Here is a 21,837-nt window from a genome sequence, read left to right as displayed (position 1 = left end):
GATTTCAAGCACGCAGGCAGAGCCTGGGCTACTGGATCTAATGTGCTAGAAAAGTAAGCACACGGTTTGTGTGAACCTGCTTGTTCCTGAGTGAGTACTGACAAGGCAGTACCTTCGCGTTCTGTGACAAAAAGTGTAAAAGGCTTACTGTAACATGGTGTCGCTAAAACAGGTGCTTGACATAAGGCTTTCTTTAAGTCTTCAAAAGCTTGTGTATGTTCCTGAGTCCAAGGGAGGACAGTCGATGTCGCTGCCTCCTGGGTTGTCAACTGAATGAGTGGCTTTGCTAGAAATGCATATTGGGGAATCCATTGTCTACAGTACGAAGTGAGGCCTATGAAGGCCCGCACCTCCATTTGTGTCTTGGGTGGTGACATGTTTACAATTAACTGGATGCGGTCAGGTGTGAGCTGTCTCCCCCCTTTGGACAGCAAGTGCCCAAGGTACACAACTTGCTGAACACAGAATTGCAGCTTCGAAGGGGACACCTTGTGCCCCTTGTCGGCCAGTAAATGTAAAACCGTCAGTGATGCTTTTTCACATTCGGGCTCGCTTCGGGCGGTGATCAGCAGATCATCGACATACTGAAGCAGGGCAGTGTTAACAGGCATGTGGATACTGTCAAGTTGTCTTTTCAGTGCTTGGCTATAGATGCTGGGGCTTTCTGTGAATCCTTGAGGTGCGCGTGCAAATTTGAAGCTTCGTCCATTTAAACAGAATCCGAACAAATATTGGCTTTCCGGATCGATTGGGACGCTAAAGAAGGCGTTCTTGAGGTCAATTACAGTAAAGAACGTTGCTTCTGAATCAATAGCTGTCAATAATGAAGAGATATCTGGAACCACGGGATACTGTGGTACAATGCATTTATTCAATTCGCGCAGATCAATAATTAATCGATAAACTGGGGGTGCATTTGGATCAGTACGTTTAAGAATTGGAATGATAGGAGAATTACATACATTGGAGTCGGTTTCCACAACCACTCCTTGTGCAATGAGCTCGTCAATGATTTGCAGCAAAGCCACTACAGCATCTGGAGGTAACTTGTATTGTCGAATTCGTGGTAATACCACTCCTGCTTTGAGTGTGACTCGATATGGTGTAATGTGCATACAACCTATATCAGTGGGGCCTTGTGCCCATAAATGTGCAGGGACATTCTGTAACCGGTGATCCATGTCTCTCAATACGTAGTGACCTTTAAAGTCACGCAAAAATAGTCGTACCCCTTCCGGAGAACAACATATTACAGCTCCTAGAGCTTTCAGTGTCTTTATACCTAACAAGTTTTCTGGGCATGATTTTGTAAGCAATAAATCTGTAGTCCGTGTCAATGGATCAACTGCAAGAGGAAGAGGTTGCGATACTTCGTTAACAATAGGCTTTCCTGAAAATCCAAGGGAAACATTCTGTGAGCCTGAGAGGGGTGCCCCTGGAACCTCGTCGTGACTTATAGTTGTTCTGCTTGCCCCTGTATCAATTAAAAACTTTCTGTCTTTCCCTAATACTTGACTATGTACATAAGGACCCTCTTGATCTACAGGAACCTCAATAAGAGGCAAGCCAACCTCCCTCTCTAGGCTGTTTCATGTGTATCGCTGATAATCGGGATAGTCATTTCGTGCATACTGGTACATCTGTTGTGTCGTGTTTTGTGTTGCGGCAATAGGCTGTGGCTGTGGTACTGCTACGGTCTGTTGTGAAGCTTGCATAGGCTGTACATTCTGAGGTACTTGTGGTTGGATCTGATCCTGTCTAGGTGGACGCGGTCTCTCCTTGGTTTTACCCGTAGAGATATTGTGTTTCAGAACTGCACAATCGTTTATATAATGACCTGGCTGTTTACAATAGTTGCATGTCCCTTTAACAGGAGCCGCTGAATTACTGGACTGTGTCGCACCCTTTTTATGACCGTCAGCTGGAACTGACTGAGCAACGAGCATTTTCATTTTCGTGTCTTTCATACGTCTTTGTTCGTGTTCTTGTTCTTCTCTAATTCTATTCTGGTGGTACTGTAACATTTGTAACATTTGTGAAGGGGTATTAGCTTGCCAAGTGCTCTCGACTTTCAATACTCTGTTCTTAACCTGGGGCAGGGAATTCTCGACTAATTTTGTTACAAAAAGATGTGGATATGAATCGCTACTTGCTTTCAGGCCGCTATTAATACCAAAACATTTTTCAAATCGGGAATAAAAATCACTAGTGTCTTCATCGGGTTTCTGTTTGCAGGCTGAGATTGCACCCCAGTCTTCCTTTTTCGTAGTTAATAAACGTGGCAATAAATGTACTAACAATCCTGGTAACGCTTTAGTTTTGTCCCCAAGCCCTAGGCCTGGAGTTTGGGTATTTTCTTCGTTTTCTAATGCAGCCCAATCAATCTTTTGCTCTCCCACCTCCCATTCTTTTTCTTTGAGTTTCTCGTAAATACTAGGCCTGGGCGAAGCACTACGCTACGCTCGCGTAGTTTGCGAAGTTCGCGCTACTTCGCACTACGCGAACTGCACGTAGCACAGTGCGAACACGCGTAGCGTAGTGTTGCGTAGTGCTGCGGTCATTTTTTGCTTGCTCGCGGTCCTCAACGTCAAGTTGGCGACCGCGAGCAAGCAAAATGACATCCTGGCGAGACTTTTTCCTTGTTCGCGATCGCGAGCATGGAAAATAAACCTCCCGGCGAGATTCCCAACGCGAGAAGGTCAGGTTTCTCATTGCGAGGGGTCGCGTATGCTCGCGACCGCTCGCGATGAGAAACTACCAGTTCGCGTTGAGAAAGCTGCAGCTCGAGGAAAAATCTACTCGAGCAGCAGAAAACTACAGCTCGCACTGTGCAAGATGCCATTTTCAATGATTGCACAGTGCCGGTTGCTTGTCCGCACTGTGCAATCATTGAAAACAACATCTTGCACAGTGCGAACATGTTACTTCGCAGTTCGCGAAGTGCTACGCGTAGCTCGCGTAGTGCGAACTTCACTTTGCGTAGCTTCGCGAAGTGCTACTTCGCGAACTACGCCCACCCTTAGTAAATACCGGCAGGCAATAATACTTTTAATATTTTCATAATGTCAGGATAGGTATAATCACCCATGAGTAACATGTCTTTTATTTCACGGTGAAAACCTGCTGGATCTTTGTCATGGCTGGGCACTAATTTTTTCATTTCCAATAGTTCTATTTTAGTTATGGGCGTGTACACAAACACGCGTCTAAAAGTATTATCATCATTTTTAACTGGGTGCACTTCGCGTAAGGGATTCTGTCTGTCTATGTAATACATTTTTCTTTCCATGGAGGGAGCTGGATCAAGCTGTGGACACAGGAAGGCACCGTATCTGTGCCGATGTTCTAGAATTACTTTAATTAGATCGGTACCTAGACCTCTCCATTTCTTCATGAGTAGTTCTATCAGTATATCAGGTAGGGGACCAGGATCGGAGTGTTGGCTTTTATACAATATAAGGAGGTGTTGTATCATGTACATACCAGCTAAACGCTGTTCGTCTGGTGAAAGATTCAAAAACGTGTGTGCTAGCGCGTCATCACTATATTTATAAGAACTGTCAGCCCATTGTACTGCTGACCTGGCTAATTCTTGTTCATCCATAGAATCGAGTACATGGTACCCCATTCGTTCTTGAAGTATTTTATCAGTAGCCTGAAATAAGTGTTCAGGGGTCTTTGGATTTGACATGGCTGCTTGAAAAATTCTCTTACTTTCTGGACGTATCGGACGCATTGAATTATTAAAAGATCTTCCCTTACCTACATAAGCTATCATTTCTCTAGCTGGTAATTGTAATTGTCCTGTTGTCGTTTCTGGTTGTTCCTCCTCCTCCGAGGATTCAGTCTTATCTGCATCTATTTCTCTTTCAGGCTGTCCTCTTTCATGTATTTGTTCTACTGTTTTTCGGATCCTTCGGTACATATTTTCTATACTATTCTGTTTATCCTGTTTTCCGTCTGCTATATTCTGACCCCATTTGTTAAGTGCTTTCATTTCTTCCGGGTCTACACCAGGCCTATCTCTGTTTCTTATCAAGCAGTTTATGAAGAAGCGTAACAACAGTTTTTGCGTGTCCACTTTCTGGTATGCCATGGCCTCGCCAATACTTTCAGGACCTTGCCCTGTTTGGACAAAGTGATATATTTTGTCTAGATGATCAATCATTCCTGGTAGTATCATTAAATAGTTCGCAACTCGTCGTAGACGTACTGATGATAGCATCATTCTGTCGTCTTTACCGGGTACTGGATCATATCTACAGTCTGTAAGAGGCTCATTAAGTATGTCGTAATTCGCTGTTTGAGGTGTACGTTGGTGTGCTAAATCCCTATGAGTCAATCGATGTGTTGGTGGTGGCGTATGAAAACCTCCTGTCGCACCTCCTGAGGTGCCAGGTCCAAAAGGATTTGTTGGGTGTAAGGTAGGGAGAATAGGTGCAGGAAGGAGTGGAGGAACAGGCGGAAGGTTTGGAACGGGAGGAGGAGTATGTTGCTGCAGAGGTGGGGGCAGATTATCTCGGGGTCGAGCGCCGTTAGCAGGTGGTGTGCGTGGCGGCGGAACATTAACATATTCGGGGGCTGCATCGTCTAAATAGGAAGAAAGGAAAATGTCCTTTGCGGTCTTGTGGTGCAATTTAGTCGGGAGCAATGGAGGTGGCAGATCTTTTGGTACTTCCAGGGTGGCCTTAGGTAAACCCTCGGCCAGAAGAGGATACATACCATTCATAAGAGTGTTTCGTTGTCTGTCTACTTGTTCTGCTTTTACTCGGATACCTTCCTCAACTAACACGTTTTCTCGGGCTTTGTCTGAATCCTCCCTACTTTTCTCTTCTTTTCTGAGCGCTTTCTCTGTGCGTCTATGCGATTCTTTACGCCATAATTCAATGGCATCTTTCTGTGACTGTCTGGCTTTCTTTTTCCATAATGCTTCTTCTACTCTCATGATGCAATCTGCATCCCATGTCCCAGCAGCGGGCCATCTCTGATTCTCTGCTAAATCCTTGGTGTAGTCCACCCACAAATCGAGATATAATACGGCATCTAGGCCATGTTTATGGTACATAATGTACCCTGGAGTGTCCCTAGGTGGAATGGGAACGGCTTCCTCGAGTATCCCTTTTCTAGTTTTTATCTGTCTTAATTTTGAGAATAACGGCATCTTAAACCTTGCTACTTGATTCTTACTCGGACTTGAACACAATTAATACAATAAACACAGTAATGAAGATCGAACAATCACTCATACCACGACATTTAAAACACATTAAAACATTTTAAAACGAACAACGATAATTAGAATAAAACTAGCTAACTGCATAATACTGGATGTACTGATAAACAGTACAGATACACCGCTAAAACAGTGCAGACCGGGTCTGTGTACCCAAACCCGTCTTGACCGGCACAAATTAATGCGCACGTCTAGATGCGTCCCCAGCAATGGTACTCACCGGGAAGCACGGAACGGAAGGCCTCGGAAACTCTGGACTGGACTGGACCGGACTGGACTCGACTCGACTCGTGACGTAGGTACTTCGGAACTTCGGAACCTGGTGGGCCTCTGTATACCTCGGATCTTGCTCTCTCAGCTAGGCTCTGGTCGGGATCCTCCGCACTCCTCACACCCTCGTCTGGGTGTTGATCGCAGCCTCAGTCACCTCCGTTGGCCTGAGGGAGGTACAGGAAATCCTGCGGGTACGCGTAGTTGTCCGTCCGGCTGTGGCAGGGGACCGGGCCTGCAACGCACCTCCGGCGCGTGGGGTGGGGGAGGGGTCCCTATTCGGGCGCCAATTTTGTGGTAAATTTAAATTACCTATACTTAATTTATGCGGTAAAGTTCAATAAGAATAACTCAGAATAAATAAGAGGCAGAATCCGTGATATTTGAGGTTTTAAAAGGGGTTTTTATTCCTTAAAAAGGAATTGGTTCGAACCAGGCAATCGGATTCCGTCACCACGAAGGTTCGGGAAGGGATAGACCATACTTTATTGACAGGTTATCATATATATAGTCAATGCATTACAGTAAAGGCAGATGCAGAAGGCGTAACAGCTGAGAGGAGAGATAAGAATACACATACGTAATGAAAAAGGCGTTACAATAGGCGTGCATAAGGGCGTGTACTAGAAACGTCATTATGAGGATGTCACAGGTGGGTGGATCCATAAGAGAATCCTGCAATGTCAGCAGAAATACATGGCAGAGATGCGCGCGCAGCAGCATGACGTGTGATTGACGTGTAACTGGAGGGTGAAGGGGACTTGACATTTAGCCCTACATGAGGAGACAGAAGTCTGGGATGTCAGAACAACCTAATCCCAAATCGTATCTAATATCTTGTGTTTAAGGAACTGTATTATCTGGAAGGAAAGGTCTCTCGGGCAGAGGCTATTCTATACTGACTGCTAGTGCGTGCATAAGCGTCTACGTGTCTACATGAGATGCGAGGGGGCATGGGCCTACCATGGTAACAGGAGCTATGAATTACTTGCACGGAGACAGTGAGGCCGGGCCCTTTGCTCTGCAGCTGGAAGGATGTTTACCTAAACTACTAGACAGGAATGTATTTTTCGAGGAGCGGAGCAGATAACTTGAAGGCAAAATACAGTCTTGGCAGGCAACAGGCCGAGCCAGGCACCGTTAGCCGCGCAGGGAGTAAGACAAAGGTCATGGATACAGATGCAGGTCCAGGCTGGAGCATTCAGAGGCAGAAGGCAGGAAAAGGCTCGATGGCAGAATTCAGGGCCTAACTCGCAAGAGCTGAAAAACGTGAAAGGTGCACCATATAAAGACGGTGGCAAGGCATACTTAGGAACGGAATATTCGACCCATTCATGGTGGATCTGAAAGAGGACATGTTAACGTTGGACGCAAATGTATTTGCATCTTCATAGCTGGAAGTGGAGGGAACATACATGTACTTGTAGCACGTACATGGAGCCGTTGGGGTCTAAGATAGGGGACACAATTGATCATAAAAATTCATATTTCCTCATTCCCTCCTTGTCCCCTACGGACCCTTCATGATATATCGATCCTCATGAATCTATCAATCTGTTCACGTAACATCATTTGCTCTTCTTTCTTCTTACGGGATTTTGAATGAGAACTTGAATGTGGAATACATGATGTGGCACACAGGCCGCAAATCGCTGGCCCACATTGTAGACACAGGCAGCAACTGAATACTATGAGAAGGGCAATATCTAGGAAGGATAGGACCTTCCATCCCCAGGCTGACAACACACTCCAGAACCAACCGGACCAAGTCCAGGTGCCTGGATTCTGGTGTATCTGACTTGCAATCTTATGAAGACGAGTTATGGCTTTATATACTGATGGCGCGTTTTCTGGAATGAAAACACAGCAGCTCGATCCGATGACTCTACAGGCTCTGCCCCTATCGGCCAGGATGACGTCAAGGACAAGACGATTTTGGAGAACAACAATCCGCATCGCAGACTGCTCCTCCGTTAAGTTGCCTAGGGCAGAAGTAGTTTCATTCACTACTGCTTCAAGGGTTCTGGTTAATTTGCGTATCAGTTTACTATTAAAGACAGCACCTATGTAGGGAAAGAAACCTTTATTGAAGTCTGTGTATTGCTCCCATGCCGTTTCAGTGTAGTCGACAATCGGGAGATCTCTCTGGGGTCTATTGTGTACTAGATGGGTATTTCTATGATAATCAGGAGGGGCTAGGAAAACAGGTGGCAGAAGGAATGCAATGTAACAGGTACCATCCCAATCTAGAGGTAAACGTATATATGCGGTATGACCACAAATGAAGTAGGAATGACGGGAAGCTCTAAATGTAGACTTGCCTTGATCACTGAATTCGATCACAGTAGTACATTTACTATGACCCAGGTGTACTGAACCATTCTTTCTTGCACATAATTCACCTTTGACTGGTAATACTGACATAGCAGGCAAGACTGGTGCAGCTTCGGATTCAACATTCAGAATCATGAGGTTAAGTGTAAAGTTACCTAATCCATATACTTCATTTTCTAGATCAGTTCCTGTCCTTTTGGGAAGTCCCTCTTTGTTAGGGTAGCAGGCTTTAAGCAAAACTAAGTTCAGGTTTCCCCATACCCAGTTGCCCTGGTAAACTACGGTATTTGAATCTAAAGAATTAATCAAACTAAACCATGCACCACAGGAACCATTGTGTGTGAACGGGTACGGAAAGAGGGGCAGAACTCCCTTGTATTTCTGGTAGGGAGGGAGTCGGCCACATATCCAACAATTTGTAGCGTTGTTGGTCTGATGGGAGTGATGTAACATACTAATGAATGTGTTGTTGCGCAGCGCAAGTCTGTAGGGCAACTCATGCGGAGGTAATTCGCTAAAAGAGTGTTCGGCAGTAACATTGAAAGCAGAATGTGCACGCTTGAAAATAGGGTAGTATATGTGCAACAGTATACTTGCAGCAATAATCAGAAGATTTAGAAAAAACATAATCAATAATGTCACTATACAGTGACTACGAAGTGATTTACAATATGCACGTTTCTTGAGCTGTTTCTGTCTATCTCTCTCTCTATTTCGTTCTAGGGGATACATGTCAGAAACTAATTTAACCGATTCACCTAGGGGAGGACTTAAACAATTAAACTGTCTGACTTGCTAGACCTTAGTTTCAGTTTATATTCCTGGGAAGCAGTTTTCTCGACCAGGGGGAGTTTTGAGTCAGTCTGTGGAGGAGGGCAGGGCTGAGAGTTCAAATCAGAAGGCAGTCCGTTAAATTTCTTGATATGGCTCGAGTGCAGCCAACCCTTGCGACCCTCAATCTTCACTGCTGTCCTCGTGGTCAGAAGTACTAATTTCGGCGTTTGCCAGCGGGGCTCCAGCGGGCTCCTCCTGTCAAAATTTCTTATAAACACATAATCGCCGGGAACCACTTCATGGGGCTTCACCTCGGTGTTGTCGGGAAAGGCTGCAGCTACCTGTGAACGACAAGATTGTAGTGCAGACATCAAGGAGGCAAGGTAATCTGTCAGCATATTACAATCAACATCAGTAACATCAGTGATTTTACGAGGTATAGGCGTCCCCCACATATTTGGTGGCCTACCGAAGACCACCTCGTACGGGGATAGCCCTGTTCGAGAATGTGCTATCATTCTCATGTAAAAGAGCGCAACTGGTAAAGCTACTATCCAGTCAACGCCTTTCTCTCTGCAGATTTTAGAAAGTCGAATTTTCAGAGTCTGATTATGACGCTCCACGAGACCTGCTGCCTCGGGATGCCGGACACAGTGGAATTTCCACTGATAGCCTAACAGGAGTGTAATGTGTTTCACTAGCTCGGATGAGAACGGCTGACCGTTATCTGAGTACACGATACGGGGCAAACCATACCGTGGGAAGAATTCACGAACCAGCTGCTTGGCAGTGGTCGGAGCAGTGTAATCTGGGACTGGATATGCTTCTGTCCATCGGGAAAGTGCGCATACAACTACGAGGACATATTTGAATCCTCGACAACGTTCCATCTGGATATAATCCATCTGGAGGACTTCAAAAGGGTGATCGGGAGGTTGAAATCCACCTTGCTCTACAGGAATGCTTTTACCTGGGTTGAACTGACAACAAATCATGCAAGTACGCACTTTCTGTTTGGCTGCTGCTCGTAAGTGTTTATTGAACCAAATGTTTTGAATACTGTCTAGCATAGCTTTCTCTCCTAGATGCGCTGGACTATGTATTGTGTTAATGATAACTTGAACCATGGAGTCGGGGAGAAACCATGTAGATTTTCCCTTCGTCATCCATCCCTGATCTGTTTGGATCCCTCCTAGTTCAGTCCATTTCTTGATTTCCTCTGGTGTAGCATGTGTCTGTATGTCAATTACATCAAGGGCGGGATCCCTAACTGTCATGCAGTGTGTCGATGTCGGAACTATTGTCTTTGTCAAGTCAGTTGCATGAGTCCGATTCTGAGCTGTTTGCTTAGCTGTTCGGTCTGCCAGGTCGTTACCCTGGGAAATGATATCGGTGACTTTTGTATGGGCCTTGCACTTCATGATAGATATCGCAGTAGGCAGATGTATTGCATCTAACAGAGCTTGAACGAGGGGACCGTGTTGAATGTTGGCACCGTGAGAAGTTAAATAACCTCTCTCTCGCCAGAGGACTCCGAAGTCGTGTACAACTCCGAATGCATAACGTGAATCTGTGTATATGTTAACTCTCTTATTTTTGGCTTGAATACAGGCTTGTGTCAGAGCGATGAGCTCTGCTGCTTGAGCTGACAAGGTGTCAATACAATTTGTTTCAATAACTTCGGTGTCTGTCGTGACTGCGTAAGCGGCCACTAACTCTCCTGTACTTGTTCTCATGCATGAACCATCCACATAAAGTGTCAGGTCTGGATCTGGTAATGGAATGTCTGTCAAGTCTTGTCTGGGTTTCGTCGTAATAGTAATGACTTCAATACAATCATGTGCCAATGGGTCTGTTCCACTTAATGGCAAAAGTGTGGCAGGATTTAATGTACTACAGCGTCTGATTTCTATGTGTGGCTGAAACAATGTCAATTCATAACCTGTCAGTCGTGCTATAGTCAAGTGCTGGGTCTGTGTTCGGTTTAAAAGAACTTCCACGGAATGTGGAACTTGCACTGTCAATTGATGTCCTAATACTATGGAATCGCTTTGTCTGATCGCTAAAGCTGTCGCTGCGACTGATTTCAAGCACGCAGGCAGAGCCTGGGCTACTGGATCTAATGTGCTAGAAAAGTAAGCACACGGTTTGTGTGAACCTGCTTGTTCCTGAGTGAGTACTGACAAGGCAGTACCTTCGCGTTCTGTGACAAAAAGTGTAAAAGGCTTACTGTAACATGGTGTCGCTAAAACAGGTGCTTGACATAAGGCTTTCTTTAAGTCTTCAAAAGCTTGTGTATGTTCCTGAGTCCAAGGGAGGACAGTCGATGTCGCTGCCTCCTGGGTTGTCAACTGAATGAGTGGCTTTGCTAGAAATGCATATTGGGGAATCCATTGTCTACAGTACGAAGTGAGGCCTATGAAGGCCCGCACCTCCATTTGTGTCTTGGGTGGTGACATGTTTACAATTAACTGGATGCGGTCAGGTGTGAGCTGTCTCCCCCCTTTGGACAGCAAGTGCCCAAGGTACACAACTTGCTGAACACAGAATTGCAGCTTCGAAGGGGACACCTTGTGCCCCTTGTCGGCCAGTAAATGTAAAACCGTCAGTGATGCTTTTTCACATTCGGGCTCGCTTCGGGCGGTGATCAGCAGATCATCGACATACTGAAGCAGGGCAGTGTTAACAGGCATGTGGATACTGTCAAGTTGTCTTTTCAGTGCTTGGCTATAGATGCTGGGGCTTTCTGTGAATCCTTGAGGTGCGCGTGCAAATTTGAAGCTTCGTCCATTTAAACAGAATCCGAACAAATATTGGCTTTCCGGATCGATTGGGACGCTAAAGAAGGCGTTCTTGAGGTCAATTACAGTAAAGAACGTTGCTTCTGAATCAATAGCTGTCAATAATGAAGAGATATCTGGAACCACGGGATACTGTGGTACAATGCATTTATTCAATTCGCGCAGATCAATAATTAATCGATAAACTGGGGGTGCATTTGGATCAGTACGTTTAAGAATTGGAATGATAGGAGAATTACATACATTGGAGTCGGTTTCCACAACCACTCCTTGTGCAATGAGCTCGTCAATGATTTGCAGCAAAGCCACTACAGCATCTGGAGGTAACTTGTATTGTCGAATTTGTGGTAATACCACTCCTGCTTTGAGTGTGACTCGATATGGTGTAATGTGCATACAACCTATATCAGTGGGGCCTTGTGCCCATAAATGTGCAGGGACATTCTGTAACCGGTGATCCATGTCTCTCAATACGTAGTGACCTTTAAAGTCACGCAAAAATAGTCGTACCCCTTCCGGAGAACAACATATTACAGCTCCTAGAGCTTTCAGTGTCTTTATACCTAACAAGTTTTCTGGGCATGATTTTGTAAGCAATAAATCTGTAGTCCGTGTCAATGGATCAACTGCAAGAGGAAGAGGTTGCGATACTTCGTTAACAATAGGCTTTCCTGAAAATCCAAGGGAAACATTCTGTGAGCCTGAGAGGGGTGCCCCTGGAACCTCGTCGTGACTTATAGTTGTTCTGCTTGCCCCTGTATCAATTAAAAACTTTCTGTCTTTCCCTAATACTTGACTATGTACATAAGGACCCTCTTGATCTACAGGAACCTCAATAAGAGGCAAGCCAACCTCCCTCTCTAGGCTGTTTCATGTGTATCGCTGATAATCGGGATAGTCATTTCGTGCATACTGGTACATCTGTTGTGTCGTGTTTTGTGTTGCGGCAATAGGCTGTGGCTGTGGTACTGCTACGGTCTGTTGTGAAGCTTGCATAGGCTGTACATTCTGAGGTACTTGTGGTTGGATCTGATCCTGTCTAGGTGGACGCGGTCTCTCCTTGGTTTTACCCGTAGAGATATTGTGTTTCAGAACTGCACAATCGTTTATATAATGACCTGGCTGTTTACAATAGTTGCATGTCCCTTTAACAGGAGCCGCTGAATTACTGGACTGTGTCGCACCCTTTTTATGACCGTCAGCTGGAACTGACTGAGCAACGAGCATTTTCATTTTCGTGTCTTTCATACGTCTTTGTTCGTGTTCTTGTTCTTCTCTAATTCTATTCTGGTGGTACTGTAACATTTGTAACATTTGTGAAGGGGTATTAGCTTGCCAAGTGCTCTCGACTTTCAATACTCTGTTCTTAACCTGGGGCAGGGAATTCTCGACTAATTTTGTTACAAAAAGATGTGGATATGAATCGCTACTTGCTTTCAGGCCGCTATTAATACCAAAACATTTTTCAAATCGGGAATAAAAATCACTAGTGTCTTCATCGGGTTTCTGTTTGCAGGCTGAGATTGCACCCCAGTCTTCCTTTTTCGTAGTTAATAAACGTGGCAATAAATGTACTAACAATCCTGGTAACGCTTTAGTTTTGTCCCCAAGCCCTAGGCCTGGAGTTTGGGTATTTTCTTCGTTTTCTAATGCAGCCCAATCAATCTTTTGCTCTCCCACCTCCCATTCTTTTTCTTTGAGTTTCTCGTAAATACTAGGCCTGGGCGAAGCACTACGCTACGCTCGCGTAGTTTGCGAAGTTCGCGCTACTTCGCACTACGCGAACTGCACGTAGCACAGTGCGAACACGCGTAGCGTAGTGTTGCGTAGTGCTGCGGTCATTTTTTGCTTGCTCGCGGTCCTCAACGTCAAGTTGGCGACCGCGAGCAAGCAAAATGACATCCTGGCGAGACTTTTTCCTTGTTCGCGATCGCGAGCATGGAAAATAAACCTCCCGGCGAGATTCCCAACGCGAGAAGGTCAGGTTTCTCATTGCGAGGGGTCGCGTATGCTCGCGACCGCTCGCGATGAGAAACTACCAGTTCGCGTTGAGAAAGCTGCAGCTCGAGGAAAAATCTACTCGAGCAGCAGAAAACTACAGCTCGCACTGTGCAAGATGCCATTTTCAATGATTGCACAGTGCCGGTTGCTTGTCCGCACTGTGCAATCATTGAAAACAACATCTTGCACAGTGCGAACATGTTACTTCGCAGTTCGCGAAGTGCTACGCGTAGCTCGCGTAGTGCGAACTTCACTTTGCGTAGCTTCGCGAAGTGCTACTTCGCGAACTACGCCCACCCTTAGTAAATACCGGCAGGCAATAATACTTTTAATATTTTCATAATGTCAGGATAGGTATAATCACCCATGAGTAACATGTCTTTTATTTCACGGTGAAAACCTGCTGGATCTTTGTCATGGCTGGGCACTAATTTTTTCATTTCCAATAGTTCTATTTTAGTTATGGGCGTGTACACAAACACGCGTCTAAAAGTATTATCATCATTTTTAACTGGGTGCACTTCGCGTAAGGGATTCTGTCTGTCTATGTAATACATTTTTCTTTCCATGGAGGGAGCTGGATCAAGCTGTGGACACAGGAAGGCACCGTATCTGTGCCGATGTTCTAGAATTACTTTAATTAGATCGGTACCTAGACCTCTCCATTTCTTCATGAGTAGTTCTATCAGTATATCAGGTAGGGGACCAGGATCGGAGTGTTGGCTTTTATACAATATAAGGAGGTGTTGTATCATGTACATACCAGCTAAACGCTGTTCGTCTGGTGAAAGATTCAAAAACGTGTGTGCTAGCGCGTCATCACTATATTTATAAGAACTGTCAGCCCATTGTACTGCTGACCTGGCTAATTCTTGTTCATCCATAGAATCGAGTACATGGTACCCCATTCGTTCTTGAAGTATTTTATCAGTAGCCTGAAATAAGTGTTCAGGGGTCTTTGGATTTGACATGGCTGCTTGAAAAATTCTCTTACTTTCTGGACGTATCGGACGCATTGAATTATTAAAAGATCTTCCCTTACCTACATAAGCTATCATTTCTCTAGCTGGTAATTGTAATTGTCCTGTTGTCGTTTCTGGTTGTTCCTCCTCCTCCGAGGATTCAGTCTTATCTGCATCTATTTCTCTTTCAGGCTGTCCTCTTTCATGTATTTGTTCTACTGTTTTTCGGATCCTTCGGTACATATTTTCTATACTATTCTGTTTATCCTGTTTTCCGTCTGCTATATTCTGACCCCATTTGTTAAGTGCTTTCATTTCTTCCGGGTCTACACCAGGCCTATCTCTGTTTCTTATCAAGCAGTTTATGAAGAAGCGTAACAACAGTTTTTGCGTGTCCACTTTCTGGTATGCCATGGCCTCGCCAATACTTTCAGGACCTTGCCCTGTTTGGACAAAGTGATATATTTTGTCTAGATGATCAATCATTCCTGGTAGTATCATTAAATAGTTCGCAACTCGTCGTAGACGTACTGATGATAGCATCATTCTGTCGTCTTTACCGGGTACTGGATCATATCTACAGTCTGTAAGAGGCTCATTAAGTATGTCGTAATTCGCTGTTTGAGGTGTACGTTGGTGTGCTAAATCCCTATGAGTCAATCGATGTGTTGGTGGTGGCGTATGAAAACCTCCTGTCGCACCTCCTGAGGTGCCAGGTCCAAAAGGATTTGTTGGGTGTAAGGTAGGGAGAATAGGTGCAGGAAGGAGTGGAGGAACAGGCGGAAGGTTTGGAACGGGAGGAGGAGTATGTTGCTGCAGAGGTGGGGGCAGATTATCTCGGGGTCGAGCGCCGTTAGCAGGTGGTGTGCGTGGCGGCGGAACATTAACATATTCGGGGGCTGCATCGTCTAAATAGGAAGAAAGGAAAATGTCCTTTGCGGTCTTGTGGTGCAATTTAGTCGGGAGCAATGGAGGTGGCAGATCTTTTGGTACTTCCAGGGTGGCCTTAGGTAAACCCTCGGCCAGAAGAGGATACATACCATTCATAAGAGTGTTTCGTTGTCTGTCTACTTGTTCTGCTTTTACTCGGATACCTTCCTCAACTAACACGTTTTCTCGGGCTTTGTCTGAATCCTCCCTACTTTTCTCTTCTTTTCTGAGCGCTTTCTCTGTGCGTCTATGCGATTCTTTACGCCATAATTCAATGGCATCTTTCTGTGACTGTCTGGCTTTCTTTTTCCATAATGCTTCTTCTACTCTCATGATGCAATCTGCATCCCATGTCCCAGCAGCGGGCCATCTCTGATTCTCTGCTAAATCCTTGGTGTAGTCCACCCACAAATCGAGATATAATACGGCATCTAGGCCATGTTTATGGTACATAATGTACCCTGGAGTGTCCCTAGGTGGAATGGGAACGGCTTCCTCGAGTATCCCTTTTCTAGTTTTTATCTGTCTTAATTTTGAGAATAACGGCATCTTAAACCTTGCTACTTGATTCTTACTCGGACTTGAACACAATTAATACAATAAACACAGTAATGAAGATCGAACAATCACTCATACCACGACATTTAAAACACATTAAAACATTTTAAAACGAACAACGATAATTAGAATAAAACTAGCTAACTGCATAATACTGGATGTACTGATAAACAGTACAGATACACCGCTAAAACAGTGCAGACCGGGTCTGTGTACCCAAACCCGTCTTGACCGGCACAAATTAATGCGCACGTCTAGATGCGTCCCCAGCAATGGTACTCACCGGGAAGCACGGAACGGAAGGCCTCGGAAACTCTGGACTGGACTGGACCGGACTGGACTCGACTCGACTCGTGACGTAGGTACTTCGGAACTTCGGAACCTGGTGGGCCTCTGTATACCTCGGATCTTGCTCTCTCAGCTAGGCTCTGGTCGGGATCCTCCGCACTCCTCACACCCTCGTCTGGGTGTTGATCGCAGCCTCAGTCACCTCCGTTGGCCTGAGGGAGGTACAGGAAATCCTGCGGGTACGCGTAGTTGTCCGTCCGGCTGTGGCAGGGGACCGGGCCTGCAACGCACCTCCGGCGCGTGGGGTGGGGGAGGGGTCCCTATTCGGGCGCCAATTTTGTGGTAAATTTAAATTACCTATACTTAATTTATGCGGTAAAGTTCAATAAGAATAACTCAGAATAAATAAGAGGCAGAATCCGTGATATTTGAGGTTTTAAAAGGGGTTTTTATTCCTTAAAAAGGAATTGGTTCGAACCAGGCAATCGGATTCCGTCACCACGAAGGTTCGGGAAGGGATAGACCATACTTTATTGACAGGTTATCATATATATAGTCAATGCATTACAGTAAAGGCAGATGCAGAAGGCGTAACAGCTGAGAGGAGAGATAAGAATACACATACGTAATGAAAAAGGCGTTACAATAGGCGTGCATAAGGGCGTGTACTAGAAACGTCATTATGAGGATGTCACAGGTGGGTGGATCCATAAGAGAATCCTGCAATGTCAGCAGAAATACATGGCAGAGATGCGCGCGCAGCAGCATGACGTGTGATTGACGTGTAACTGGAGGGTGAAGGGGACTTGACATTTAGCCCTACATGAGGAGACAGAAGTCTGGGATGTCAGAACAACCTAATCCCAAATCGTATCTAATATCTTGTGTTTAAGGAACTGTATTATCTGGAAGGAAAGGTCTCTCGGGCAGAGGCTATTCTATACTGACTGCTAGTGCGTGTATAAGCGTCTACGTGTCTACATGAGATGCGAGGGGGCATGGGCCTACCATGGTAACAGGAGCTATGAATTACTTGCACGGAGACAGTGAGGCCGGGCCCTTTGCTCTGCAGCTGGAAGGATGTTTACCTAAACTACTAGACAGGAATGTATTTTTCGAGGAGCGGAGCAGATAACTTGAAGGCAAAATACAGTCTTGGCAGGCAACAGGCCGAGCCAGGCACCGTTAGCCGCGCAGGGAGTAAGACAAAGGTCATGGATACAGATGCAGGTCCAGGCTGGAGCATTCAGAGGCAGAAGGCAGGAAAAGGCTCGATGGCAGAATTCAGGGCCTAACTCGCAAGAGCTGAAAAACGTGAAAGGTGCACCATATAAAGACGGTGGCAAGGCATACTTAGGAACGGAATATTCGACCCATTCATGGTGGATCTGAAAGAGGACATGTTAACGTTGGACGCAAATGTATTTGCATCTTCATAGCTGGAAGTGGAGGGAACATACATGTACTTGTAGCACGTACATGGAGCCGTTGGGGTCTAAGATAGGGGACACAATTGATCATAAAAATTCATATTTCCTCACTAGCTGAGCTCTTTCTGGCTCTGATGCATGTAAATAGAGTTATAGTACATTCAGCAAGGGTAGATCTACTGGATGCGCTTATAGGGTTTGAACACACTGGGTTGGGCTAACTATTTCTGATCCTGTTAATGGAGTTAGGATGGACTGGGTTGGGTAAGGCTACTTCTAATGGGTGTTAATGGGATTAGAATGGACTGCTCTTTGGAGGCAGATTAAAAGAGTTACCACCATTCAGCACAAAGTGCACCCTGGGCTGAATAAAAAAAGATCAGAGGTCAAGCCATCCAATCTCGGGCCACATCCTCAACCACTAAAGCCCAGTGTTTCTGCCCCCCACTGAGTGGTAGGAATTGTGTGCATCCACACAGATACTGGAAGTTATCCTCATAGAAATGTGAGGAAAATCTGTGATTTTAGCCAAAGTTAGATGTTTGCATAGCATTATGGGCAAACAATATACACAAGAAGAGTTGGTAGGTTTTTCTGGGTGTTGGCTATCCCGGGCCCAAAGGCCACAACTAGCCACATGTCCAGAGTGAATGAATTTCAGATACTTTTCACATCACCCTTCAGGACAGGAAGTAACATCACTGTATATTCCATTATCTATGCGCACAGTAAGTGACATCACTGGATTTCCCATAATCCATCTGCACATGAAGTGATATCGCTTTTTTTTTGCCAAAACTGTCTTTAAAAGGAGAAGCCAAGAAAAAGAACTTCATTGCCCTCTTCCCATCAGCACAGGGAGTGACAACACTGCATCTTCCGTCATCCATCTGCACACAAAATTATACCACTGGTTTTCTGCCAAAACTGTCTTTAAAAGAAGAAGCCAAGCAAAATTAGTTAATTTCCCTCTTTCCATGAGCACAGGAAGTGACATCACTTGATCTTCCATCATCCATCCACACAGGAAGTGACATCACTTGATTTCCCATCATCCATAACCACAGCAAGTGACATCACTGGATTTCCCATAATACATCTGCACATGAAGTGATATCACTCGTTTTCAGCCAAAACTATTTTGAAAAAGAGAAGCCAGGCAAAATGACTTCATTTACCTTCCCATCAGCACAGGAAGTGACATCACTGGATCTTCCATCACCCATCTGCACAGGAAGTGACATTATTTGATTTCCCATTATTCATCTGCGCAGGAAGTTTTATCATTGCTTTCCTGCCAAAACCATCTTTAAAAGAAGAAGCCGAGCAAGAGGACTTCATTTCCCATCAACACAGGAAGTGACATCACTGGATGGCCCAGCATCCAAAACCATAGCAAATGACATCACTGGATTCCCCATCATCCACCTGCACATAAAGTGATATCACTGGTTTTCAACCAAAACTGTCTTGAAAAAGAGAAGCCAAGCAAAATGACTTCATTTCCCTCTTCCCATTAGTACAGGAAGTGACATCACTGGATCTTCCATCACCCAACTGCACAGGAAGTGACATAATTTGATTTCCCATTATCCTTCTGCACAGGACGTTTTATCATTGGTTTCCTGCCAAAACCATATTTAAAAGAAGAAGCTAAGCAAGAGGACTTCATTTCCCATCAGCACAGGAAGTGACATCACTGGATGGCCCAGCATCCATCAGCTCGGTAAGTGATATGATTGGTTTCCCACCCATGGCACCGTGCACACCTACCCCTGCCCAGGACCTACTTAATATCAGCCAAAGACAAGTCTCTCAGCACCTGACTTTGCCTGGATTGCACCCAGCACCAAGAATCCTAGATTTCCTTCTACCCTCCACTACTCTGTTTGTACTATTAACCCTTGCCCCTGCTCACTGCATTGCTGCCTCACCGCACAACACAACATGAAAGGAGCATTTCCATGCACCTCCTGCAAGTTCTCATGCACTCTCCTACACCCCTGAGCCACCACTCCTATGCCAACAGCAACCAGAGCCCAACTTGCTAACACTCATACAAATCAATTACCAGCTCATTCTCACACAGACCAAACACCACCCACACAACACGCCACACTCTCATACATGCTCCTGAACACCCACTCTCTCACCAAACGCAACATAGAGCTATAGGACCTACTGCACAACCACGCTCCAGACCTGCTCTTCTTCACTGAAACATGGTTCCACCGGACATCACTACAGCCATCCCCGCCAGCTACACGATTGATACACAGGACCGTCATCGCAAGTCTGGAGGTGGAGTTGCCATCATATTCAAAGACACCATCAGCTGTTCCACCTACACTCACACCCCCACCAGCTACATGGAACACCTCATGCTCAAGACACGCATCACAGTCAAGTTCTCGCTGGTTGGAACCCTCATATACAGACGTCCAGTGTGAGAAGTTGGCCGGTTCGGGTTGCACGGTCTTTCACGAGGGATACAGGCCTCAGAATTGCTGAGTGCACAGATTGACCTCAGAGACCACGGAAACCCACCTCCTGTGTTGCAAAATTCTTCAGAGTCCGGCGGGAGCTTTAGAGATGCAAACCGGACAGATGTGTCTTTGGTGCCTGTCAAGCAGGGGAGTAACTCTTTACTCCAAGAGAGATTCTTCAGTCATCTAGTTCAAGGTAGATCGTCGAAGTTCCAGGATTCAGTATCAGAGTTTCGTCCAGGTGTAATCTAAAGTCCTGTAGCCAGGTGTTCCTTTCTTATACCCAAGGAAGGGGTTGGACAAACCCTAGGGACCAACCTATGGGAGGGTCGGGAAAGAGGGGTGGCTACACCCATTTCCTTTGTCCAGTTTCGCGCCAGAGCAGGGGCTGGTAGCCCCTGCAACCGGTTTGAACAGGACTATGCACAGGGCACCAAATTTGCCCCCGGTGCTGAACTTCAAAGCACTCTTGGAGTGCACCCACCCAGCCCCAATACACTAAAGCCTAAACCTCCCTGTGACAGAAAACCTATTGTCCAGGCCTCCCCTTCCGGAGTTTCATCCAGCAGCAGGAGGGCAGACTCATGTCTGTGGCTGGCAGCATCCATTTTGTGATGCCAGGTCTCTGTTAGTTGGTACCGGGTATACCGGTGCTCTCATGTCTCTCCCTCTGGAAGGGTGGGATCATACACCTATACCAGTTACTGGCGTGGGGGTATGATTCCAAGGTGTTTGACACCAAACACGACATGTTTCCGTGCAGCCATCCCAAAGTTAGCATTTACCGTTTGGTTATAATGCACTTAAGAGTATATGGTTTGGCTGCATCACAAACAACCCTGGAAAAAGATTCTGAAGGCTGCAGAGGGGCACTGCTCATGCATGGGCACCCTCTCACATAAAACCCAACACCCTGCCTTCAGGATTAGTAAGGCCTGCCATAGGGGTGACTGACAGGTTTATATGTGCAGTGATATGGAGAGATATAGTGAACCTATATCTCAGCATGGGGTGCATGCATCACCTTACCCAGGCTGCAGTAGCAGTCCTGTGGTGTCATTTTGGAAGGCTTCCCAGGGGTGGCATAATACATGCTGCAGCCCCTGGTAGGCCTCTGGGGTACCTATACCCTGGGTACATAGTATACCGTATACTAGGGACTTATAATGGTACCCCAGAATCCAATCTGGAGTGTACCTAAAGTACTGGGAATCATTTTAGAGAGGAAGCAGCTAGGCTGGGGTCCTGGTTAGCAGGGCCCCAGTCAGACTAAAGTCGAAAAACAGTGAAACATCCGCAAAAAGTGGGGGTAACTATAAGAAGCAGATCCTACTCTCCTACATCCAGAACCCTGCACCAATTTTGCCTGCTCCATCACAGACTTCTTTACACCCCTCATCATCAACGCCAGCACCTTCTTCCTCCTCTGAGACCTAAACTTTCACCTAGAAGGCTACACAGACTCACACTCTACAAGCTTGCTAGAAAATCTTGCAAACCTTGGCCTCACCTAGCACAATAAGAACGCACCAACAACACCAGACACCTATTGGACCCGATTCTCTTATTAATCAGCGGAATCAAAATCAAGAAGCCTCAACATTGACCTGGACAGGCACGCCTTTCTCAGTTTCAGCATACCCATTCCGCACCACCACAGTCCTACCACCACAGAACCATCTGCTGCAGCTGGAAACGCATAAAAGAGAAGAGACAGGCTTCTGTCCTTCCTGCGCACAAGCCTGAGCCCACCCACAACTTGCTGATAGC

The sequence above is a fragment of the Triturus cristatus genome, chromosome 2_2 (genome assembly GCF_964204655.1).
Source record: "Triturus cristatus chromosome 2_2, aTriCri1.1, whole genome shotgun sequence".
Lineage (NCBI taxonomy): Eukaryota > Metazoa > Chordata > Amphibia > Caudata > Salamandridae > Triturus > Triturus cristatus.
Note: the sequence above shows the minus strand (reverse complement) of the source record.